Source organism: Anomaloglossus baeobatrachus, chromosome 6 (genome assembly GCF_048569485.1).
Source record: "Anomaloglossus baeobatrachus isolate aAnoBae1 chromosome 6, aAnoBae1.hap1, whole genome shotgun sequence".
Taxonomy (NCBI): Eukaryota; Metazoa; Chordata; class Amphibia; order Anura; family Aromobatidae; genus Anomaloglossus; species Anomaloglossus baeobatrachus.
The window spans coordinates 565727144-565744094 of NC_134358.1; the positions used below are offsets into that span (position 1 = coordinate 565727144).

The window sequence follows — 16951 nt, forward strand, 5'->3', positions numbered from 1 at the left end:
CCATATTGGTTGTCAGTTTCCCAGCCCTCTCAGGTGTGTAGCAGTGTTGGCGGCCATATTGGTTGTCACTTTCCCAGCCCTGTCAGGTGTGTATAGTACTGGCGGCCATATTGGTTGTCAGTTTCCCAGCCCTGTCAGGTGTGTATAGTAATAGTGGCCATATTGGTTGTCACTTTCCCAGCCCTGTCAGGTGTGTATAGTAATGGCGGCCATATTGGTTGTCACTTTCCCAGCCCTGTCAGGTGTGTATAGTAATAGTGGCCATATTGGTTGTCACTTTCCCTGCCCTGTCAGGTGTATATAGTAATGGCGGCCATATTGGTTGGCAGTTTCCCAGCCCTCTCAGGTGTGTAGCAGTGTTGGCGGCCATATTGGTTGTCACTTTCCCAGCCCTGTCAGGTGTGTATAGTAATGGCGGTCATATTGGTTGTCACTTTCCCTGCCCTGTCAGGTGTGTATAGTAATGGCGGCCATATTGGTTGTCACTTTCCCAGCCCTGTCAGGTGTGTATAGTATTGGCGGCCATATTGGTTGTCACTTTCCCAGCCCTGTCAGGTGTGTATAGTAATGGTGGCCATATTGGTTGTCACTTTCCCAGCCCTGTCAGGTGTGTATAGTAATGGCGGCCATATTGGTTGTCACTTTCCCTGCCCTGTCAGGTGTGTATAGTAATGGCGGCCATATTGGTTGTCACTTTCCCAGCCCTGTCAGGTGTGTATAGTAATGGCGGCCATATTGGTTGTCACTTTCCCAGCCCTGTCAGGTCTGTAGCAGTCAGTGTATGCAGGATTGCGTGTAGGGTATTGTCGGCCATATTGGTTGTCACTTTTTTCCTGGACTCCTCCTACAGCCGGACCCCTATCTATATGTTGTGTTGTCACTTCCTAAGACCCCTGAATGGTAAATCTTCTGGGTTTGGGCCATAATGGCCGCTCCTGACTGTGTATTGTGGGGTCTGACATTCAGGACCATAGGGAAGCTAAAGCCTTGGAGTCACCCTGCTGTCCTGGAGCCCTGAGTGACAGATGAGTGAAGTTATGGGGGCAGCCGGGGTCTGGGGCCGGTGGTCGCAGGTGATGGCAGCCATGGTGGTTGTCACCCAGGGACAGGACATCGCCGGCCATTGTGTCGCCAGCTGGTGAGTGATAACTTCTTCTCGTCACCAGTGTGCTGGTTATTTTTCTGGTAAGTATGTGCCCCCCCCCCCCTCCACACTGGTGTAAGGTAAACATTGCAGACACCGGTCCCTGCAGCAGCTGAGCAAGCAGTCTGTGTATAAAGAGGCTGCCTGACGTGAACCATCCGATTACACCGAAACCAGCGCCACGATTACACCGAAACCAGCGCCACGGGGCAGAATACCTTAATGGGTTAACCCCTCATTCCCCAAAGCCTCTGTGTGTCCCATGAGCTGTGGACTCCCTACATTCTCCATAAGGCCTCGGTTCCACTAGTGACTAGGGTATAGCTTCTGTGCGAGAGCATCAGAAGTGATTTGCCAATGATCCTCTGCTGCGGGTGTCCGCCGAGGGTCCTGCGATTGTGATGCGATCTTGCGAGGGAGCACGTTCTCCCCATCTCCTCCGCTGCCTGTCTCTTCGTATATTGCACTGCACTCGGATTAAAGCGAGTGCAGTGCGATGTTTCACACGCTCTCATAGACTCGCTGCCAAACGCAGCATGCTGCGAGTCATTCCACATGCCACTATGGCATGAGAAATCAATCGCAGACGGACACTGCCCCATGGTTTTGCACTGGTGTGAGTGCAGTCCGATGTTTTATTGGATTGCACTCGTCAATGCAAAACGCAAGTGGAACCGAGGCCTAACGGGGGTCCCCAAACTTTCTGACCATGAGAGCCTCATTCAGCTACTGCCCCTCACAGTAGTGACACCCAGAGAGCCAATTAGCAGTATAGTGACAGTGAAAGCTTTTCTCCAGAAATCACACGTATACCAAGATCCAGGGGTTCCTACCTTACCCCCATTCAAATCTGCCCTGCTGTGCGGGGCTACTCACAAAAGTCACTATCTGGAGACCTGCTCTATATAGCTGTTTGCTACATCTGTTGCTTATGCAGCGAGCTGGAAGACAGCCGTGAGCCACACATCAAGGGATCGCGAGCCACAGGTTGGGGACCCCTGCTCTATAAACTTAATGGGGGGAGCAGGACTCACAGGCTTTCTATATGAGTGGGGGGAACAGGACTCACAGGCTTTCTATATGAGTGGGAGGAGCAGGACTCACATGCTTTCTATATGACAACAACTGGGGCTGCTATTATAAAGGTGGGAAGGGACATTGTTATGGACCCAGCTCTTCCCGTTGCCATGCTGTGGTGGCAATTAAGGCAATAAGGAGTTAATGGCAGCCCACAGCTGCCACTAAGTCCTATATTAGTGATGGCAGTCGTCTGAGACCCCTCCCCCATCGCTAATCTGTAAGTGAAAGTAAATGAACACAAACCACCAAAAATCCTTTATTTGGAATGAAATACAAAAAGCACCCTCTTTCACCACTTTATAAACCCCCAAACACCCCTCCAGGTCTGAAGTAATTAACACGAGGTCCCACGGTGATTCAGCGCTGCTCCATCCCTGTTCTGTCACAGCAAGCGTCATAGAGCATGACTGCCAGCTGTGAGTCTATACAGAGCCGCACGATCAGAATGAACTCGGGTGAACCCCTGACATCACAGCTGCAGGCTACAACATGTGTCGCAGCAGTGACGTCACTGGTTCACCACTGTGAGGTTTAAGCCGCGACTGAAGTGAGCCCTGCAATTAGCGGTGAGGTCACTCAGGTGAATCCTTTACCTGCAGCTCACTTCAATCGCGGCCTGATTTGCTGTCACAGGTGGAGTCCTCCACCTGTGACCGCAAATCACCCGCGTGACGCCACCGCTGATCGCGCGGTTCACTTCAGTCACTCTGGTGCTTTGCTGTCACAGGTGGAGGACTCCAGCTGTGGCTAACATGACTGACGTTACCGCTGACCGCGCGGCTCACTTGGAGTTCACAGCGGGCAGTCATGTTCTATGTCACTTGCTGTGAGCGTCAGATGTAGCAGTGCTGGAAGCATCGTGGGACCTTGTGTGGATTACGTTGGATCTGCAGGTGTGTTATTGGGGTTAAAAAAGGGGTGCAATAGGATAGCTTTTTTGTCTTTTATTTCAAATAAAGGATTTTTGGGGTGTTTGTGTCTATTTACTTTCACTTGCTTATTAATGATGGGGGTGTCTCCTAGACTTAGTGGCAGCTATGGGCTGCCATTAACTCCTTATTACCCCGATTGCCACCGCACCAGGGCAATCAGGAAGAGCTGGGTAAAGTGTCGTATATAATGGATGCAGCAATTCCAGGCAGCTGTTGGCTGATATTTTTAGGCTGGAGAGAGCCTAAAAATAACCATTGGCCTCCCCAGTCTGAGAATACTAGCCCCCAGCTGTGGGGCTTTATCTTGTCTAGGTGTCAAAATTGTGGGAACCGTACGGTGTTTTTTTTGTTTTTTTTTTAAATTATTAATATTACTGTATGAGTTAGACCCGCCCACCGGCGTCTGTAATTGGTTGCAGTCAGACAGCTGTCACTCGGGCGTGGGTCTGACTGCAACCAATCACAGACGCCGATGGTCGAGAGAAGCAGTGAATATGTATGAGCCTAATGAGAGGTGATGTGACAGCTGCGCCAGTGATCGCTGACTGTGACGAGCTTGGAGAGAAAGAGAGGGAATCAATTTATCCTGGAACAATGTGGGTGACCTGTGTTTTTAGTGACAAAAATGCAAATAAAACACATGCAAAATGCACAAATTTGGTAGCATGCATATTTTCTTGTGTTTTTCATCCTCTCATTGATTTCAATGGGTGACAAAACACAAAAAGATTGAACATGCTGCTTCTTTTTTGTCAAAAGGTTTTGACAAACTGCAGACAAAAAAAACTGCAACGTACAGTTAGGTCCAGAAATATTTGGACACAATTTTGGCGAGTTGGGCTCTGCATGCCACCACATTGGATTTGAAATGAAACCTCTACAACAGAATTCAAGTGCAGATTGTAACGTTTCATTTGAAGGTTTGAACAAAAATATCTGATAGAAATTGTAGGAATTGTCACATTTCTTTACAAACACTCCACATTTTAGGAGGTCAAAAGTAATTGGACAAATAAACCAAACCCAAACAAAATATTTTTATTTTCAATATTTTGTTGCGAATCCTTTGGAGGCAATCACTGCCTTAAGTCTGGAACCCATGGACATCACCAAACGCTGGGTTTCCTCCTTCTTAATGCTTTGCCAGGCCTTTACAGCCGCAGCCTTCAGGTCTTGCTTGTTTGTGGGTCTTTCCGTCTTAAGTCTGGATTTGAGCAAGTGAAATGCATGCTCAATTGGGTTAAGATCTGGTGATTGACTTGGCCATTGCAGAATGTTCCACTTTTTTGCACTCATGAACTCCTGGGTAGCTTTGGCTGTAGGCTTGGGGTCATTGTCCATCTGTACTATGAAGCGCCATCCGATCGACTTTGCGGCATTTGGCTGAATCTGGGCTGAAAGTATATCCCGGTACACTTCAGAATTCATCCGGCTACTCTTGTCTGCTGTTATGTCATCAATAAACACAAGTGACCCAGTGCCATTGAAAGCCATGCATGCCCATGCCATCACGTTGCCTCCACCATGTTTTACAGAGGATGTGGTGTGCCTTGGATCATGTGCCGTTCCCTTTCTTCTCCAAACTTTTTTCTTCCCATCATTCTGGTACAGGTTGATCTTTGTCTCATCTGTCCATAGAATACTTTTCCAGAACTGAGCTGGCTTCATGAGGTGTTTTTCAGCAAATGTAACTCTGGCCTGTCTATTTTTGGAATTGATGAATGGTTTGCATCTAGATGTGAACCCTTTGTATTTACTTTCATGGAGTCTTCCCTTTACTGTTGACTTAGAGACAGATACACCTACTTCACTGAGAGTGTTCTGGACTTCAGTTGATGTTGTGAACGGGTTCTTCTTCACCAAAGAAAGTATGCGGCGATCATCCACCACTGTTGTCATCCGTGGACGCCCATGCCTTTTTGAGTTCCCAAGCTCACCAGTCAATTCCTTTTTTCTCAGAATGTACCCGACTGTTGATTTTGCTACTCTAAGCATGTCTGTTATCTCTCTGATGGATTTTTTCTTTTTTTTCAGCCTCAGGATGTTCTGCTTCACCTCAATTGAGAGCTCCTTAGACCGCATGTTGTCTGGTCACAGCAACAGCTTCCAAATGCAAAACCACACACCTGTAATCAACCCCAGACCTTTTAACTACTTCATTGATTACAGGTTAACGAGGGAGACGCCTTCAGAGTTAATTGCAGCCCTTAGAGTCCCTTGTCCAATTACTTTTGGTCCCTTGAAAAAGAGGAGGCTATGCATTACAGAGCTATGATTCCTAAACCCTTTCTCCGATTTGGATGTGAAAACTCTCATATTGCAGCTGGGAGTGTGCACTTTCAGCCCATATTATATATAGAATTGTATTTCTGAACATGTTTTTGTAAACAGCTAAAATAACAAAACTTGTGTCACTGTCCAAATATTTCTGGCCCTGACTGTATGTACAGCAAATTTGAATTCTCGTAGACTTTGCTGGGAAGTCAAAAGTCAGAACTCGCTGACAAAAAAAAACTGCACCAAAAATGCAACGAAAACGCAGAGTGCGCATTTAGCCTAAGACTCGTGGAGATTCTGCCACCTCCACTCCGTTGCCTCCAGTCCGAGCTTGACTGGCGCGCTCCTCAGCTGCACTCTCCAGCAGTGAAAGGGTGGATTATAAATGCCTCATTAAAGCATTACAGCCAGTATTATACATTCACAAGGTGACCCCATCCCCCGCCCCCCGGCATTGATCTGCCAGCATTGGGCACACGTGACTCTGCAGCATTAACAGAATCGATGCTCCGGCTCTTCACCGTGTCTTGATTCCTCAGTTATTGTCCCCAGTGTGACGAGCCCGGATTAGTGCTGGGATTGGCGGCTCGGCTCATAACCACCAGTTCCTGGCAGCTGTTGTGGAGGTCATGAAATGTCACCGCATCTCCCAAAATCATAGATTCACAGTAAAATTCCCATAATCAGTGGGACTTGACAGGCCAGAATATCAGCCATGCCAAGTGACTTGGGCTACATTCACACTTCCGTTGTTTGGCATCAGTCACAATCCGTCGCCTTCAGGAATTACGGTATCCTGCAAAATATTTAGCAGGATTCCGTTTTTTACACATAGACTTGTATTAACAACCGCTAGCCTTGCATAGCATCCAACGTGCAACGGATCAGTGGTGGAATGACTGACCATCGGGCGGTATGAATGCACAATGTAACGTTTTTTGGAGCAGCAAAAAAAACGCACTTCGCAGGATGCCGTCACAATCCGTCAAGAGCTATAATGGCTGTCAATGGTGCTGGATTCCATCATGCTCATGTATGTATGGCACACCCATTAGGCTGTCCCAAGCACAAATGGATCACGACGGTTCCATCAAAAAACGTACACACAGCAGATGTAACGGACGCGACGGATCAGTCTTTTCACAGGATTCCTGTGAACGGAATCCTGTGAAATAACACATCCGTTGCGTCAGTTGACATCTCAAACACGACGGATACGTCGATGGACCTGACGCATTTAAAACAACGGAAGTGAGAATGTATCTCTGCTTGCTGTCAGTAAATGCACCCAGGCGGAACTCTCTGTTCTCTGTACAGAAGGATTGTTACATTTGTATCATCGACACAATCCTCTGAAATATCTAGAACGCCCTGGATACATTGTAGCAATCTAGGGAGGGAGGGAGATTTTCCAGGTTTTTCTCCAGTCTTCAGTTTATAGCTCAGACATTGGCTGTATCTGACGTGCAATAGCCTGACCTGCATTTCCAGGGAGACCCCTCTGTCCCTCTCGCAACTCCTCCTGGAAGTCAATCACACTGCAAACTAGAAGGAATAATGGTGAAAGTCGTGATGTCAGTAAAGCTTCTCCTGCTACTTTCGATAGAAATCATTGTAGCCGCTGCTTTCTACGATCTGGCAAATTTACACACGTCTGACATTCACGGTCTGAATACGGACCACAATATCTGGACCGGTCCTGGGTCTCTGAAGAACCTATATGGTGATATTGAGGTCGCATCTCTGGACCTGCAGACATCGCAGTCTGTACCTGTACCACAAATGTATCAAAGTGCTTGTGAAAACAAATTTGAAATGCTATCTGTTTACTGCTTGTTGTCTCTGGTATCTGTCTGCAATGTTCGGCCTCCTAGACAATTAGTGCAGCACTGACAAGCTCCTGCTATAGAGCTTGTCAGTGCTGCTCTGAAGTTGGCCCGAGCTCTGGACTCCCCTATGCTTCTCTGATACTGCCTCATATAGCAGCATGAGAGGACGCTCCATTCACACCAGCGCCACCACGTCTGCATCCGTTAGGTAGAGAGCGTCAGCTCCTATGCCCATCCACCCCTCCCCCGGCGGTTCCTGGCATTTCCCCACCAGGGCCAGATGTTTGGGCGAGGAGCTGGCTCGCAGGTGGCGCCTGTCAGACATGTTGGCCATCTGCTTGCAGGATGCTGCGCGTTTCATCGCTTCCAGTTTCCTGGTTTCTGTCCAAGGTCCTGAAAATCTTCACAGGGAACTTGTAGCCATCTGTGCCAAGACCAGTGAGGATAAGATGCTACAATCCTGAGCTATAAAGCTTGCATTCTGAGTAGTAAAGGGTTTTGCCCAAAACTACAGGATATGCATTACCTTTCTGTGGCCTCTGAAATGCCCCGTAATGCAAAAAAGTAACCCCAAGCATTGTTAGTGGGACTGCTGCAAAAAGCTGAGGCTGCACTGGATTATCGCAGGCAGTGTGATGCTCAGAATAACCATTTAAAGGGCCAGTGCACCTCAAATCAGCAATGTTCAGAGAGGAGCCAATGATATCAGACAGGTATATGAATGTAAAGGAAAATGTCTCTGGTTCTGGAGTGTTATAACCTTCAGAGACATGACATCATATGTGACCGATATCAGCCCCTCTTATAATGCTCCAGTACTGATATAACCTTCAGACATTACATATATGACTGATATCAGCTTCTCTTATAACGCTCCAGTACTGATATAACCTCCAGACATTATATATGTGACTGATATCAGCCCCTCTTATAACGCTCCAGTACTGATATAACCTCCAGACATTATATATGTGACTGATATCAGCTCCTCTTATAATGCTCCAGTGCTGATATAGCCTCCAGACATTACATATGTGACTGATATCAGCTTCTCTTATAACGCTCCAGTACTGATATAACCTTCAGACATTACATATGTGACTGATATCAGCCCCTCTTATAACGCTCCAGTACTTATATAACCTCCAGACATTACATATGTGACTGATATCAGCTCCTCTTATAATGCTCCAGTGCTGATATAGCCTCCAGACATTACACATGTGACTGATATCAGCCCCTCTTATAACGCTCCAGTGCTGATATAACCTCCAGACATTACATATGTGACAGATATCAGCCCCTCTTATAACGCTCCAGTGCTGATATAACCACCAGACATTACATATGTGACTGATATCAGCCCCTCTTATAACGCTCCAGTGCTGATATAACCTCCAGACATTACATATGTGACTGATATCAGCCCCTCTTATAACGCTCCAGTGCTGATATAACCTCCAGACATTACACATGTGACTGATATCAGCCCCGCTTATAACGCTCCAGTACTGATATAACCTCCAGACATTACATATGTGACTGATATCAGCCCCTCTTATAACGCTCCAGTGCTGATATAACCACCAGACATTACATATGTCACTGATATCAGCCCCTCATATAACGCTCCAGTGCTGATATAACCTCCAGACATTACACATGTGACTGATATCAGCCCCTCTTATAACGCTCCAGTGCTGATATAACCTCCAGACATTACACATGTGACTGATATCAGCCCCTCTTATAATGCTCCAGTACTGATATAACCTCCAGACATTACATATGTGACTGATATCAGCCCCTCTTATAATGCTCCAGTACTGATATAACCTTCAGACATTACATATGTGACTGATATCAGCCCCTCTTATAATGCTCCAGTACTGATATAACCTTCAGACATTACATATGTGACTGATATCAGCCCCTCTTATAACGCTCCAGTGCTGATATAACCACCAGACATTACATATGTCACTGATATCAGCCCCTCATATAACGCTCCAGTGCTGATATAACCTCCAGACATTACACATGTGACTGATATCAGCCCCTCTTATAACGCTCCAGTGCTGATATAACCTCCAGACATTACACATGTGACTGATATCAGCCCCTCTTATAATGCTCCAGTACTGATATAACCTCCAGACATTACATATGTGACTGATATCAGCCCCTCTTATAATGCTCCAGTACTGATATAACCTCCAGACATTACATATGTGACTGATATCAGCCCCTCTTATAATGCTCCAGTACTGATATAACCTTCAGACATTACATATGTGACTGATATCAGCCCCTCTTATAATGCTCCAGTGCTGATATAACCCCAGACATTACATATGTGACTGATATCAGCCCCTCTTATAATGCTCCAGTGCTGATATAACCCCCAGACATTACATATGTGACTGATATCAGCCCCTCTTATAACGCTCCAGTGCTGATATAACCTCCAGACATTACATATGTGACTGATATCAGCCCCTCTTATAACGCTCCAGTGCTGATATAACCACCAGACATTACATATGTCACTGATATCAGCCCCTCTTATAACGCTCCAGTGCTGATATAACCTCCAGACATTACATATGTGACTGATATCAGCCCCTCTTATAACGCTCCAGTGCTGATATAACCACCAGACATTACATATGTCACTGATATCAGCCCCTCTTATAACACTCCAGTGCTGATATAACCTTCAGACATTACATATGTGACTGATATCAGCCCCTCTTATAATGCTCCAGTGCTGATATAACCTCCAGACATTACATATGTGACTGATATCAGCCCCTCTTATAACGCTCCAGTGCTGATATAACCTCCAGACATTACATATGTGACTGATATCAGCCCCTCTTATAACGCTCCAGTGCTGATATAACCCCAGACATTACATATGTGACTGATATCAGCCCCTCTTATAACGCTCCAGTGCTGATATAACCTCCAGACATTACATATGTGACTGATATCAGCCCCTCTTATAATGAGAACCAATTAAATGACCAAAGGGTAAAGATAGCTACACTCATTCAATAATAAAAACCTATAAAACGTGAGTGATCAAGCCAAATAAAAGTATATAATCTTTATTGAAAATCATTAAAACCAACATATAGAACAAACAATGATGAGGACACATTCAATTAACCTCAGGTAAACAGGAATATACAAGCAATAAATAGCAAATATGCATACTGGCCATGTGTCAGAAAGGCATAAAATAGTGCACAAAAAAACGCTCCAGTGCTGATATAACCCCAGACATTACATATGTGACTATCAGCCCCTCTTATAACGCTCCAGTGCTGATATAACCTCCAGACATTACATATGTGACTGATATCAGCCCCTCTTATAACGCTGCAGTGCTGATATAACCTCCAGATATTACACATGTGACTGATATCAGCCCCTCTTATAACGCTCCAGTACTGATATAACCCCCAGACATTACATATGTGACTGATATCAGCTCCTCTTATAATGCTCCAGTACTGATATAACCCCCAGACATTACATATGTCACTGATATCAGCCCCTCTTATAACACTCCAGTGCTGATATAACCTCCAGACATTACATATGTGACTGATATCAGCCCCTCTTATAATGCTCCAGTGCTGATATAACCTCCAGATATTACACATGTGACTGATATCAGCCCCTCTTATAACGCTCCAGTACTGATATAACCTCCAGACATTACATATGTGACTGATATCCGCTCCTCTTATAACGCTCCAGTGCTGATATAACCTCCAGATATTACACATGTGACTGATATCAGCCCCTCTTATAACACTCCAGTGCTGATATAACCTCCAGATATTACACATGTGACTGATATCAGCCCCTCTTATAACGCTCCAGTACTGATATAACCTCCAGACATTACATATGTGACTGATATCCGCTCCTCTTATAACGCTCCAGTGCTGATATAACCTCCAGACATTACACATGTGACTGATATCAGCCCCTCTTATAACACTCCAGTGCTGATATAACCCCCAGACATTACATATGTGACTGATATCAGCCCCTCTTATAATGCTCCAGTGCTGATATAACCTCCAGACATAACATATGTGACTGATATCAGCCCCTCTAATAACGCTCCAGTGCTCATATAACCCCCAGACATTACATATGTGACTGATATCAGCTCCTCTTATAATGCTCCAGTGCTGATATAGCCTCCAGACATTACATATGTGACTGATATCAGCCCCTCTTATAATGCTCCAGTGCTGATATAACCTCCAGACATTACATATGTGACTGATATCAGCCCCTCTTATAACGCTCCAGTGGTGATATAACCTCCAGATATTACACATGTGACTGATATCAGCCCCTCTTATAACGCTCCAGTGCTGATATAACCCCAGACAATACATATGTGACTGATATCAGCTCCTCTTATAATGCTCCAGTGCTGATATAACCTCCAGACATTACATATGTGACTGATATCAGCCCCTCTTATAATGCTCCAGTGCTGATATAACCCCAGACATTACATTTGTGACTATCAGCCCCTCTTATAACGCTCCAGTGCTGATATAACCTCCAGACATTACATATGTGACTGATATCAGCCCCTCTTATAACGCTGCAGTGCTGATATAACCTCCAGATATTACACATGTGACTGATATCAGCCCCTCTTATAACGCTCCAGTGCTGATATAACCCCAGACAATACATATGTGACTGATATCAGCTCCTCTTATAATGCTCCAGTGCTGATATAACCTCCAGACATTACATATGTGACTGATATCAGCCCCTCTTATAACGCTCCAGTGCTGATATAACCCCAGACATTACATATGTGACTGATATCAGCCCCTCTTATAACGCTCCAGTGCTGATATAACCTCCAGACATTACATATGTGACTGATATCAGCCCCTCTTATAACGCTGCAGTGCTGATATAACCTCCAGATATTACACATGTGACTGATATCAGCCCCTCTTATAACGCTCCAGTACTGATATAACCCCCAGACATTACATATGTGACTGATATCAGCTCCTCTTATAATGCTCCAGTACTGATATAACCCCCAGACATTACATATGTCACTGATATCAGCCCCTCTTATAACACTCCAGTGCTGATATAACCTCCAGACATTACATATGTGACTGATATCAGCCCCTCTTATAATGCTCCAGTGCTGATATAACCTCCAGATATTACACATGTGACTGATATCAGCCCCTCTTATAACGCTCCAGTACTGATATAACCTCCAGACATTACATATGTGACTGATATCCGCTCCTCTTATAACGCTCCAGTGCTGATATAACCTCCAGATATTACACATGTGACTGATATCAGCCCCTCTTATAACACTCCAGTGCTGATATAACCCCAGACATTACATATGTGACTGATATCAGCTCCTCTTATAATGCTCCAGTGCTGATATAACCTCCAGACATTACATATGTGACTGATATCAGCCCCCCTTATAATGCTCCAGTGCTGATATAACCTCCAGACATTACATATGTGACTGATATCAGCCCCCCTTATAATGCTCCAGTGCTGATATAACCCCAGACATTACATATGTGACTGATATCAGCCCCTCTTATAACGCTCCAGTGCTGATATAACCCCAGACATTACATATGTGACTATCAGCCCCTCTTATAACGCTCCAGTACTGATATAACCTCCAGACATTACATATGTGACTGATATCAGCCCCTCTTATAACGCTCCAGTGCTGATATAACCTCCAGATATTACACATGTGACTGATATCAGCCCCTCTTATAATGCTCCAGTGCTGATATAACCCCCAGACATTACATATGTGACTGATATCAGCCCCTCTTATAACGCTCCAGTGCTGCTATAACCTCCAGACATTACATATGTGACTGATATCAGCCCCCCTTATAACGCTCCAGTGCTGATATAACCTCCAGACATTACATATGTGACTGATATCAGCCCCTCTTATAACGCTCCAGTGCTGATATAACCCCAGATATTACATATGTGACTGATATCAGCCCCCCTTATAATGCTCCAGTGCTGATATAACCTCCAGACATTACATATGTCACTGATATCAGCCCCTCTTATAACGCTCCAGTGCTGATATAACCCCCAGACATTACATATGTGACTGATATCAGCTCCTCTTATAATGCTCCAGTGCTGATATGACCCCCAGACATTACACATGTGACTGATATCAGCCCCTCTTATAACGCTCCAGTGCTGATATAACCCCAGACATTACATATGTGACTGATATCAGCCCCTCTTATAACGCTCCAGTGCTGATATAACCTCCAGACATTACATATGTCACTGATATCAGCCCCTCTTATAACGCTCCAGTACTGATATAACCCCCAGACATTACATATGTCACTGATATCAGCTCCTCTTATAATGCTCCAGTGCTGATATAACCCCCAGACATTACATATGTGACTGATATCAGCCCCTCTTATAACGCTCCAGTGCTGATATAACCTCCAGACATTACATATGTCACTGATATCAGCTCCTCTTATAATGCTCCAGTGCTGCTATAACCCCCAGACATTACACATGTGACTGATATCAGCCCCTCTTATAACGCTCCAGTGCTGATATAACCCCAGACATTACATATGTGACTGATATCAGCCCCTCTTATAACGCTCCAGTACTGATATAACCTCCAGACATTACACATGTGACTGATATCAGCCCCTCTTATAACGCTCCAGTACTGATATAACCTCCAGACATTACACATGTGACTGATATCAGCCCCTCTTATAACGCTCCAGTACTGATATAACCTCCAGACATTACACATGTGACTGATATCAGCCCCTCTTATAACGCTCCAGTGCTGATATAACCTCCAGACATTACATATGTGACTGATATCAGCCCCTCTTATAACGCTCCAGTGCTGATATAACCTCCAGACATTACACATGTGACTGATATCAGCCCCTCTTATAACGCTCCAGTACTGATATAACCTCCAGACATTACACATGTGACTGATATCAGCCCCTCTTATAACGCTCCAGTGCTGATATAACCTCCAGACATTACATATGTGACTGATATCAGCCCCTCTTATAACGCTCCAATGCTGATATAACCCCAGACATTACATATGTCACTGATATCAGCCCCTCTTATAACCAGGGCTGTGGAGTCGGTAAGCCAAACCTTCGACTCCGGCTCCGACTCCGACTCCCACATATATTGCTTATAGTTAGGTGAAAAATGTATTGTACAATGTGACCATCAGACATTTAATAATTTTTATGATACAATAATCAAGATATTTGGATAGAACCTAAAATATATTTATTGGAATACAACTTTAGAACACAAAAAAACTAATAAATTGTAAATATGTAATACACTATGTAATATACAGTAGATTACATAAATATCTTGTGTGTGTATATACAGTGCTGGCCAAAAGTATTGGCACCCCTGCAATTCTGTCGGATAATACTCTGTTTCTTCCTGTAAATGATTGCAATCACAAATTCTTTGGTATTATCCTCATTTATTTTGTTTGCAATGAAAAACCACAAAAAAGAATGAATCAAAAATCAAATCATTGATCATTTCACATAAAACTCCTAAAATGGCCCGGAAAAAAGTATTGGCACCCTCAGCCTAATACTTGGTTACACAACCTTTAGCCAAAATAACTGCGCACAACCGCTTCCGGTTCCATCAATGAGCTTCTTACAATGCTCTGCTGGAATTTTAGACCATTCTTCTTTGGCAAACTGCTCCAGGTCCCTGAGATTTGAAGGGGGCCTTCTCCAAACTGCCATTGTGAGATCTCTCCACAGGTGTTCTATGGGGTTTGTGAGGTAAATCCGGAGATATGACGATAAATCATGATATTCAAGTTATGTCAGGAAGCCCTCTCCTGGTGTCACCCCCCCTTTCCTTCACACAACTCCTTCAATCAGAAAATTTACCACAGGGATAAACGGTTTGTTTAGCAGATAGGTGTCAAAGGAACTGGTCTGTGTTCCACTTACACCTCCAACAGCCATCTCCTCTGATATGGAGATTAGATGATGTGGGAACAATGGACACAGGATGACTCCCTGCCGTGACCCTGTGGTAGGGGCTGCTATCTAATTAGCAAGCTTGGAAGTATCCAGACAGGACGACTCCAGTAAAATATGGTTCATATCTCGCAAGCCATATTTCCGATAAATATGGCAACCATAAAAATGGTGTCTCTGCATGCGGACGATGCTGGCACACCTTTTTTATGGGAGTAGGACATTGGGAAGTACCCCAGGCGTGATATCAGCCAATGGGGAACTAGTAGACAAGTCATGAGTCCTCTCGTTCTGTAGCTAAATTCATAACTGTCACAATGAGAGCGTTGGCGTCCGCCTACGACGCTCCCAGGCAAAGTTATGGCCCATATTCCATGTTGTGGATATTGTCCATAACTCCAGCCAGGGGTGGAGCAGTGCTCCCTCTGAGGTCACTAAGGTAGGAGGGGACCTGGATTTGCCCAGGTTGATAACCCTACTTCGGCCATTTTCCAGGGTTCTTTCGCCGGGGGTCACGTGTAGGAAACATCTGTGGGAAGGATCCTAGAAACCTGGTTCACGGCGCCCCCCTGTGGCCAGACGCACAAGGTAACTGCTGGAACTGTGTATGCCTGTTTGTAACCCATGCTTTGATTGTAACTGTACTCTGACCTATGTATATTCTGTAGATTCCCTATTGTATATATTGTAGTTTCTAGTGTGCTTTAGGCTGATTAAATTATATAATTAATCTTGGGCTGTTCTGTTATCTCGATCTTGAATCCCACGTCTGTGTGTTCGGCTAATAGTTACCGTGAAGCGGTTGGTGGCAGCGAGTTTGTGCCAAGGATTATTGTGGGGAGGCCAGTGAGATTCGGGGAGATTTTATATATTCCGCCCGCGGAGGTCGGGGGAATATATACCCTACTCTCACCGGGGACCCTTCAATAATCGGCATAAGTAGTATAGCGGCCTCCTTGCTTATTGTCGGGCAATTCCATAATTGGCCTGACTATAAGAGGGGCGCTAGAGAGCGCGTCACGTGCTCTGTCTGTCGGTCGGGAGGTATAAAGGAGGGGTGACCCCCACTTGTTACCCCCCGATTGTGACGTACTGGTAGCCAGCGCGGGGGATTTCTGAGTGACCCCCCCGGTGGTTCGTGACATATTGGTGGCATAGCGGTGGGATCGAGATAATAGTGTGTGTGAGTGTGAGACCCATACTCCCAGACACTAAAGACTGCCTGCAGCAGCTGTGGCTGCTGGGGTCTTCAGACTAGCTCAACACTAGAGTGTCAGAGTGCAGATACTGTAAGGTGTGTGGGCACATCAGGTGTCAGTTCTGTGTCAGTGACCAAAGTCTGCAACAATGGCTGAGAGCACCAGGAGCAAAGCCAAAGGAATGGCCGATGCTAAGGCCAGAGACGATGAGGAGGTTGTCCACGAGTCCTCCAGGAGCCAGACGCCAGAGAACAGCTCTGCAGAGGACATCGCACAACCTGGCACTGCTGGACAAAATGAGGAGGAGCTCGCCCAAGGGTCCTCAACGAGCCAGATGCCAGTCCTCCGCTCTGAAATGGACAGTGAATCACCTGGCTCTGCA

At 45.3% G+C, this 16951-nt stretch overlaps 1 protein-coding gene across 4 annotated transcripts in view; it reads left to right on the forward strand.

The window, feature by feature from the left end:
• Positions 1 to 16951, forward strand: part of NOS3 (nitric oxide synthase 3) — a 176204-nt gene that overhangs the window by 15077 nt on the left and 144176 nt on the right. The window lies entirely within an intron of this gene.